The sequence below is a fragment of the Osmia bicornis genome, unplaced genomic scaffold (genome assembly GCF_907164935.1).
Source record: "Osmia bicornis bicornis unplaced genomic scaffold, iOsmBic2.1, whole genome shotgun sequence".
In the NCBI taxonomy this organism is placed as follows: domain Eukaryota; kingdom Metazoa; phylum Arthropoda; class Insecta; order Hymenoptera; family Megachilidae; genus Osmia; species Osmia bicornis.
In genome coordinates this window covers 10,923-21,062 of record NW_025791385.1, presented here as the reverse complement: position 1 = coordinate 21,062, position 10,140 = coordinate 10,923, and the positions used below count along the sequence as shown (strand labels likewise).

Here is a 10,140-nt window from a genome sequence, read left to right as displayed (position 1 = left end):
CAAACAAACAAACCTGAAAGAAACAAGTCGTATAAAAACCAGCTTCTGTTGGTTAACCATAAACCGGAAAGATCGAAATGAAAGAGAAGGATCATATTATTACAAACTGAACTGGAAAGATCGTTAAAACTGAAATACTATATATATATATATATATATGTACCCGTCGTTGCGACACCCTAGTTAAATGGAAAGATAGAAAAAAAGAGAGAAAAGGAATACAGATGACCCGCCGTCTGATCTTTGCTAAATGATCTCGCATCATCGGAGTTTGTTTGGTCCGTGTTGCGTTCGCTCTATTCGAAATGAAACTCGCGGAGGCGAAGAATTGTTAAAAGTTTACGAAGCGTTTAGGAGTGGTTAAAACTGATCGAGTTTTACGATGTCTTAGAACGAGCAACCGTCGAAACTTTGTTTTCGCGACGTTCTTTTCGTCGCTCTCGTCCCCACGCTCCTACGCTTCGGTTGTTTCTTTGCCATCCGTGTTGCGATAAAAAGATTTCTCCATTGTCCGAAAAGGACGGATCGAGATTCCTCTTTCGAAATAGAGAGAGAGAGGTACTTGCGGGTAACCTGGAATTTACGAAACACGCACCGTGGTAAAATTCGTGCGTCCGCCTGATCGATGTGTGTTGCTTACGGACCGGCTGCGAAGCGACGATAGCGAGTCTTTGAAAAACTATGTGTCCATTAGTTAGACCGATCGTCGCCGGCCGTGTGTCTGTTCGAATCTCGCAACGCGCACGATTCAGCGACAGGACGCGCGCTCGAATTCCTTGTGTGCGTTCGTAGTTTTCAAGGTTTTTAAATGTACTTTACGCCCGACCGTCGAGAGGAGCGTGCCACTGGGCGTTTCTCCGACGGTTTCCGTCTTTGGACGCGATCGTGTCGTCAACGATCGAACAAACAAATACGTTGGCGACGCCCGAATTCGCTCTCCTGCACGCGCCGGGTGGGAGAGTGATGTGGGTATCGAATGTGATGTGTGTTAATAATGAAAATAACACTAAAGATCTAAAGAGTTTGAAATACAAAATTATACGATTACCCTGAACGGTGGATCACTTGGCTCGTGGGTCGATGAAGAACGCAGCTAATTGCGCGTCAACGTGTGAACTGCAGGACACATGAACATCGACATTTCGAACGCACATTGCGGTCCACGGATACAATTCCTGGACCACGCCTGGCTGAGGGTCGTTTTCTTAACTAAAGACTGCTTGCGTTTGCTTCTCGAAAAAGAGTAATTCATTGCTTTTTAAACATCCCGCCGTCGTTCAACGAGAGTAGAACGTTTCGGAGCGGGATTATCGAACGAAATTGAAAGAATGAATGAACGATAAATAAAAAAAGAGTCGCAACGTACGAGCGATAGTTGGGCAGTTCGTCGGCGTTTGTCGTGGAAACGATGTGACGAAAATCGCAACAGATACACTAAATGCAGGCCGTTAAAGGAGAGAAACAAACTTCGAAATATCTATTCGAACTGGCGCAAGTGCGTCACGGCGCGCGAGTCGTTCGTTAAAATTTATAAACGACCGCCCGTGAAAGCACCGAGTTCTCGAAAGATAATCTATAAAGATTCTCCATCCTGCTGGAATTATCGGATCTACGCGATTGTTCACTCGTAGAAATCTACGCTCCTGACGTTGCCAGAAACGATATTTACGAAAGGTGTGTGAAAAAATAAACGAAAGAAGCTCTCCTATAAATTTAGAAAAAGCAAACGAGTGAAATGTTTGAGATGATAATTTGCTGAAATGCAAGCTCGAATAGCCCCAGGGTTTCGAATGATTCCCCGCGCTTTATATATCTCTCTGTTTACAAACGGTGTATAAATGAAAGATCGCTTCAGATGGGTCGTCGCTGTTTGACGCGCGATGCTGTTCCTTTCTTTTGTCTGTCTGTGAGTTTCGCTTCGCTAAACAAGTTAAATGGTTAAAAAGCGTCGAAAAAGCGAATACACACGCGACAAGACAAATCGAACGAGTAAAGGAACGCTCCGCTCCAAGATAAAAATGGTTGTTTTCAATCAATGCAGTGTTTCGGTACCCCTGATCGTAGTCTGAAACTGTGTAACAAAAGAGAGGAAAGCGAATGGTGAAGGAACTTCGAAGCCTCCGTGGCGTGGCTAGAACTTGTGATAAAAGTATGTTTGCAGCAATTATGCATGCTCCCGTTAAAACAGCATTTCAATGTCTCGCATGGCTTAAAGTCCTAGGAGTCTTCAACATTTAGAATACATACGGACTACTTCGTTTGTTAAAGATAAGCGAAGACCGCGCGACCATCGCTCGGTCGTCCAGTCCTCGAAAGTGTTGTTGCGTTCCAAAGCAGAGAAAAATTGGGTTTACCCTTGCGCTAAGGGGAGATAAGAAGAGAAGAAAAGCAGTTAAATCTAAGAGGTGTGTGGAGAGTACATCGCGTGTTGGTTAAAATTGCTAAATGAAATACACGCGAAATGTTCTCTCTCGCTCTTGCTTTTCCTCTTGCTTCCGTTGCGCTCGAAAAGAAGGGATGATAAATAAACAAAAAGAAACCTATTCGAAATCTCTTGTGGAACAAAAAATAATACGGACGGACGTTAAAATTGAACCGGGACGAAATGGGTCGTCTTGCGAGTTGTCTTCGCTTTGAAATTGTTAAAAATTGATAAAAGCAATACGACGAAGCTGCAGTCCGCAAAATGTTTGAAGCAAAAAGGAAGTAACACGAAAATCATGGGAACGTCGTGTCTCAATTTTTTTCCCTCTTGTGCTCGTTTCATCGAACGATAAATAATACAAACATTTTGAAACGAGAGAGAGAGGAAAAATTGAATATGCGAAAGGTTGATTCACGCACAGATTCTCTACGTGTTTGCTTTTTTGCTTCTTTTCGTTTATTTTTTTATTTTTTTTTGCATCGAGCATCATATTCACCTTTCGATGAAACCAAAGAAATTGACGACCTCAGAGTAGGCGAGATTACCCGCTGAATTTAAGCATATTATTAAGCGGAGGAAAAGAAACTAACTAGGATTTCCTTAGTAGCGGCGAGCGAACAGGAATGAGCCCAGCACTGAATCCCGCGGTACCGCCGCTGGGAAATGTAGTGTTCAGGAGGATCCGTTTATCCCGAGACATCGAATTGCGTCCAAGTCCATCTTGAATGGGGCCATTTACCCATAGAGGGTGCCAGGCCCGTAGTGACCGGTACGCGTTTCGGGAGGATCTCTCCTTAGAGTCGGGTTGCTTGAGAGTGCAGCCCTAAGTGGGTGGTAAACTCCATCTAAGGCTAAATACGACCACGAGACCGATAGCGAACAAGTACCGTGAGGGAAAGTTGAAAAGAACTTTGAAGAGAGAGTTCAAGAGTACGTGAAACCGTTCAGGGGTAAACCTGAGAAACCCAAAAGATCGAATGGGGAGATTCATCGTCAACCACGCTGGCTCCCGTTGGTGCGCGATGCCCCGGATGGACCCTCGGGTTCCATTAGCGAGGGCACGCCACCTTCGGCGAACGTTCCGGCGAGGTAGTCGTGCACTTCTGCCCTAGTAGAACGTCGCGACCCGTTGCGTGTCGGTCTACGGTCCGAGGCGGAGCCTGTCCGTCGCTTTAACGGCGTTCGTGACAGACCCTCGGTTGCCTGGCCGACTGCGCGACGGTACTCAGACGGTATCGGGCCGCAACCAATCCATTTTCGAATGTGTGTGCGTCAGGACCGCCGCAAGCTAGGTTCAGTTATAATACCCGGATGTACGGACTATGCGCCGTCCCCGGGCCTGGCCAGCTGTTAGCAGGAGGAGTCCTTGGACTGGCCAAGCTTTGAATTACCGGTCGGCGACGCTATTGCTTTGGGTACTCTCAGGACCCGTCTTGAAACACGGACCAAGGAGTCTAACATGTGCGCGAGTCATTGGGATATAAATAAACCTAAAGGCGAAATGAAAGTGAATGTCGTCCTCTGTGTCGACCTAGGGAGGATGGGCCTCGTTACGATTAGGCCTCGCACTCCCGGGGCGTCTCGTTCTCATTGCGAGAAGAGGCGCACCTAGAGCGTACACGTTGGGACCCGAAAGATGGTGAACTATGCCTGGTCAGGACGAAGTCAGGGGAAACCCTGATGGAGGTCCGTAGCGATTCTGACGTGCAAATCGATCGTCGGAACTGGGTATAGGGGCGAAAGACTAATCGAACCATCTAGTAGCTGGTTCCCTCCGAAGTTTCCCTCAGGATAGCTGGCACTCGCTCGAAACGTTATTGCGAGTCTCATCTGGTAAAGCGAATGATTAGAGGCCTTGGGGCCGAAACGACCTCAACCTATTCTCAAACTTTAAATGGGTGAGATCTCTGGCTTGCTTGCATCAAATGAAGCCATGAGATTTTATTATTGGATCAGAGTGCCAAGTGGGCCAATTTTGGTAAGCAGAACTGGCGCTGTGGGATGAACCAAACGCAGAGTTAAGGCGCCTAAGTCGACGCTTATGGGATACCATGAAAGGCGTTGGTTGCTTAAGACAGCAGGACGGTGGCCATGGAAGTCGGAATCCGCTAAGGAGTGTGTAACAACTCACCTGCCGAAGCAACTAGCCCTGAAAATGGATGGCGCTGAAGCGTCGCGCCTATACTCCGCCGTCAGTGGCAAGTGGGGCTGGACAAAATTTGGTCCTCCATGAAGCCCTGACGAGTAGGAGGGTCGCGGCGGTGTGCGCAGAAGGGTCTGGGCGTGAGCCTGCCTGGAGCCGCCGTCGGTGCAGATCTTGGTGGTAGTAGCAAATACTCCAGCGAGGCCCTGGAGGACTGACGTGGAGAAGGGTTTCGTGTGAACAGCCGTTGCACACGAGTCAGTCGATCCTAAGCCCTAAGAGAAATCCTATGTAAATGAGGTGTCCTAAAGCTCTCAGATAAATGGCAACAAAACAAAACTGTTAAATATGGCTAAATCGAATTAATATAACACAATAGTTGCAGAGATGCACACCCATTGGGCGAAAGGGAATCCGGTTCCTATTCCGGAACCCGGCAGCGGAACCGCATACCATTCGGGCCCTCGTAAGAGTGTTCGTCGGGGTAACCCAAAATGACCTGGAGACGCCGTCGGGAGATCTGGGAAGAGTTTTCTTTTCTGTATAAGCGTTCGAGTTCCCTGGAAACCTCTAGCAGGGAGATAGGGTTTGGAACGCGAAGAGCACCGCAGTTGCGGCGGTGTCTGGATCTTCCCCTCGGACCTTGAAAATCCAGGAGAGGGCCACGTGGAGGTGTCGCGCCGGTTCGTACCCATATCCGCAGCAGGTCTCCAAGGTGAAGAGCCTCTAGTCGATAGATTAATGTAGGTAAGGGAAGTCGGCAAATTGGATCCGTAACTTCGGAATAAGGATTGGCTCTGAGGAGCGGGGCGTGTCGGGCTTGGTCGGGAAGCGGGTCTGGCTGACGTGCCGGGCCTGGGCGAGGTGAACGGTTGGCGACTTCGGTCGCGTCCCGGGATCCGAGCTCGGTCCCGTGCCTTGGCCTCCCGCGGATCTTCCTTGCTGCGAGGCTTCCGTGGCGGTTACGCCGTCGTGGTCGCTTCTTCGGCCGCCATTCAACGCTTAGCTCAGAACTGGCACGGACTAGGGGAATCCGACTGTCTAATTAAAACAAAGCATTGCGATGGCCCTCACGGGTGATGACGCAATGTGATTTCTGCCCAGTGCTCTGAATGTCAACGTGAAGAAATTCAAAAAAGCGCGGGTAAACGGCGGGAGTAACTATGACTCTCTTAACAGTTAGATGGCATCAAAAAATCGAAGGGATGAACTTAGGTGGTGGCGAGGACTCCGTATTTTATGGCGCGCCCAGAGAGGTCCTCGAAGCCATGGGTCTTACACCGGCGGACGATATAGCCAATAATAGCTACCAAGCATACGGAGGATGGTCCGCGGTCCTGGGAATGGACCAACGCGTGGCTAGACGGCAGCGTGCCCGGAGGTATCCCGTGATCAGAGTGGGGGCATGGGACAATATGGCGTCACTCGCCTTAGGGACAGGGTACGCATATTATGATACACACAATATTGAGAATGACACACAGATAGCCGCCAGGTGTAAAAGTGGCGGCTTGGATAGATTGAGCCGGGGACGGCTGCTGCGCCGAGGTTTCGAGATGTTTAAGCGGTCTGGCGCACAGCAAGATAGGATAGCTTTCCCGGCGGGGGATCCTCACACTGAAAAATATTGGAGTCGCCTAATCAAGGATCCAATTCACGGGACAGGTACTACAACCAGTTGGTTCGCCGGTTATTTCATTACAGATTGCGCGAACTACTCTTGGGCCATAAACCAACATGCCCAGGGTAATGGCGGCACCTTTACCGGGATCCGGACTCCTAGCTCTTTTTGGAGAAGCATAGTTAACACAGAATGGAGTGGATTCTGCATCCAGGGCAGCGGCAGACCCGGGGGAGAGGCTTACGCTTTCGATACTTCCAGGCAAACATGGACTGCCATGTGTTATGCCCAGTTTGGACAAGGAGAAGACGATCTCCAGCTGGAAGAAGTTGTCATGCGGCTGGATATGAACCAGTTCGTCGAGCGGAATTGGGGGCTGTCCTATAAGACACATCCGCACGGCACACCAATGGACGGTGTGGTTTGGGCTGTTGATGAATCGTACGGCGGCGATTTAGCCCGTTTACTGGGGTGGGAAGACAGAGGAAGCAGCGCACCTCCCCTTGATACCTGGGGGTGGGGAGTCGCGATAAGAGTCAAGGATTATAGCAACGAGACAGTTAGAACATTAGTAATACCAAGAGGTACGGCCAGCATAGCTACGGGGAGTCAATATGCCGATGGGACTATTCTGTTTCGGGGTGACATCGACGAGAAAGCGACCGGGTTGCAATCCAATTACGTCGATAGACCGATGGGGCTCAACACCTCACGACTAGTGGCCAGGGGGATTAAACATAACAAGGAGGGAAACGGGGAGGGGGCTGCCCATGTGCCCGGGGTCAGCCCGCAGGAAGAGAGGATTTTAATTCTCCAAACAAAGTTGGAGGAGGCAAGGTTAGCTCGGCTCGTACTAGAGAGGAACAGTTTGAACCCCGAGGACGCCGGGTCTGCGGGTTGGGAGATGGAGGGGGCCCGAAAAATCGGTGCGGAAAAAGGGCTAGATCCACCGACTCTGGAAGAGAAGGAGAGTCAGAGGGGCGTCCGACAACGAGAAGTTGTTCGGCGTGCTGCAGTGAAGCCCGAAAATCTCGAAGAACATGGCGACAAGGAGGCCCGAAATGCTCTTGTGGCCGCACGGCGCTAGAGTATCTAGATGGGCGAGAGTGGCGGGGCGATACGAGGATTATTCCTGAAGACCAGTGGTCGCCCGCTCTCTTTGACCGCATGAGGGAGATAACAATTGGGGAATTGAGGGGGAAAATCGGATATGAATTAAACTGCGGGTGCGGTAATCCCGCGGGGAGGTTGCAGTATAACGAGTTCCTGCTTAGACTCAAGAAACCTGAGATCCGTCACAAGAGATGTGACGGGTGCGCATTGGGGGAAGGAGTTTTTGAAGATCACTTGCATCTGTTATTCAGGGCTGCGTTCCCGAGGGTGGGAAGGGCTGTACTAGAGCGAGTGGCCCAACTTAAGACACAATTTCCCAACGCGTGCATGCACGGATTACAGGGGGTGCTAAAGAAAGAGACAGGCCTATATAAGATGGGAGGGTTGTCAATTACGCCATACTGGCGAGAATTCTGTTACTGGGAGCTCGGCTACGGGTTCATGCCATATAAGGATGTGGATGAGTTGTTCCCAGACGCGAAGAAATGGTTAGGTGAGGAATTAAAACTGGGTGGTCCATTGGGTGAACATGCGTACATGAACATCTTGGCCGAGGAGGTTCGCAGATTCATGGCCAGTGAATGGAGAGTACCAAGGAGAATAGTCAGTATATCGGACTGGGTACAAACGTGCAAATGGATGGAGGGAAAATCCGGTACAAAAAAAAAAATTGGACCACAAAGGTGCCGCTTGAGGTTCGCCTCAACGGTGCCATGTGCCAACCCCTCCTCCTCGTGGTGTGGTCCGGGCACCGGATATTCCGGTGGCGGACGGGGCTCTGGCTTAGCGGGGGAAACCCTGCTGTGGCCCGTCGGGTTGCCACCCCGTCGGGCCTCATACTGCTGGCTCGAATGATGAAGGAAATAGATATTATCTCCGGCGGGGGCCTCGGCCCGCCGGTCCAGCAGCACCTCTAGTCGATAGATTAATGTAGGTAAGGGAAGTCGGCAAATTGGATCCGTAACTTCGGAATAAGGATTGGCTCTGAGGAGCGGGGCGTGTCGGGCTTGGTCGGGAAGCGGGTCTGGCTGACGTGCCGGGCCTGGGCGAGGTGAACGGTTGGCGACTTCGGTCGCGTCCCGGGATCCGAGCTCGGTCCCGTGCCTTGGCCTCCCGCGGATCTTCCTTGCTGCGAGGCTTCCGTGGCGGTTACGCCGTCGTGGTCGCTTCTTCGGCCGCCATTCAACGCTTAGCTCAGAACTGGCACGGACTAGGGGAATCCGACTGTCTAATTAAAACAAAGCATTGCGATGGCCCTCACGGGTGATGACGCAATGTGATTTCTGCCCAGTGCTCTGAATGTCAACGTGAAGAAATTCAAAAAAGCGCGGGTAAACGGCGGGAGTAACTATGACTCTCTTAAGGAAAAACTGAAATAGAGTTCCCACGCCTTCTTTGAGAATTATATTGAAAGAATCTTTGACCAAGTTCACAGTTTCTAATTAGCTTTCATTAGCAATTGCCCCCTTGGGTGTGTCGAAAGGTAACAAGTAGACGCACTATTGACAAGTGGTTTTTATTTAAAAATATCTAGTGCGGAAGGCACTTTGTGATTAAGGCGGCTATTGCTATCTCCGTCGGTTTACGGACGGTGCTGGATTGTGGCAGGCCCCCACGTGGGGTCTGCCTCTCAACGTCTACCATGGAACCTAGAGGTCAGAAGAAGAGCGGTAAACCATCCCCATCTATGGCAGCGCGAGGGGCCAGCCAGAAGGGGCTACTCCATGGAAGTACAGTCGACCCCTGCATACTCGAGAGAATGGAGGCGATTAGGAGAAATAACGAATGGAACGGGTTGGAGAGCAGTAGTGAAGAAGATGATCCTGTCACGCACCTCAGGGTCAGAAAGAAGAGGTGTGGCGTTCCTACATGTACCCAACCTAAAAAAACAGTACCGAAAGTGGTATGCTCATCACCCCCACCCCATCACCCTAGTAAAGTCTCGGAGGGCAGTAAGCCGACTAAGTTTTTTGACGGCCGAGTTGAGACCTTTGTCTCGAAGGTATATTCCTATACCGCGGTCGATACTGCTAGCCCTGGGACAGAATACGACAGGTTGACGGTTTGGTCGGCAATCGTAGGAGCAGGCACCCCACCCCCAACAACTGTTAACAGACGGACCCCGACAGAATATGAGATTAGGGCGTCCAGATTAGCTATGGGGAAGGACGAGGTTGTAGAAGGGGGAGGTCGAACCTTTACACCGAGGAAAAACGGTGAATCACGTCAGAACCCGGACAGTAACCCTCCACCGAAGAAGAAAAAACCGATGAAACTTCTTAGCGTGAGAGCTTTCGAGGTTGCGCAACAGGTTAAAGACGATCCTGCTCGTATCATGGGGGTTTTGGGAACCGGGGGATCCAACCGAAGGTGGGCGGCGGCAGTCGCGCAGGCCCTTCGGAAACTAGGGATCGGAGATGGGGTACTTAAACAATGGAGGACCCAAATACCCGGGTCCCTTAAGGATAAGCCACATGCAGGGTCGCTTGTGGTTAAGAAAACAATTGATCTATGGGCACTCAACAACCCGGACGTATGTATCGAGGAAGGAGTGGAGAGTATAGAGGAAGCTCTCAATGTGACAGACAAGTCAGACACTGCCACTGTCACTAGACTAAACGTCGAGAAGACGCAGATGGAAGCTGCGCTTAAGAGGGGTGAAGCTGAGGAGGATGAAGCAGCGTATGCATTTGCATACATATTAGCAGTTAACTGTACTGCAGGTTCGTTCAAGGCTGAAAGGGTGTGCCCTTTCTGCGTCTTTTTTGAGTTGGGAGCGAAGGAATGCCGAGATATAGGCACCATTAGACAGGGAGGAGGGAAGCCTAGGCCAATAAC

The 10,140-nt window shown here is 50.4% G+C and overlaps 1 long non-coding RNA gene and 1 other non-coding gene across 2 annotated transcripts; one reads left to right on the top strand and one right to left on the bottom strand.

Annotated features, from left to right (window-relative positions):
* Positions 1-1,045: 1,045 nt before the first annotated feature.
* LOC123989111 lies at positions 1,046-1,200 on the top strand. The gene has a single exon (XR_006830447.1). It is a non-coding gene; the product is annotated as a 5.8S ribosomal RNA (ribosomal RNA).
* A 1,654-nt stretch (positions 1,201-2,854) lies between these two features.
* On the bottom strand, positions 2,855-8,664 carry LOC123989110. Its single transcript, XR_006830446.1, has 2 exons — positions 8,214-8,664; positions 2,855-5,292 (listed from the first exon to the last, which is right to left on the bottom strand). It is a non-coding gene; the product is annotated as an uncharacterized LOC123989110 (long non-coding RNA).
* Between the last annotated feature and the right edge of the window lie 1,476 nt (positions 8,665-10,140).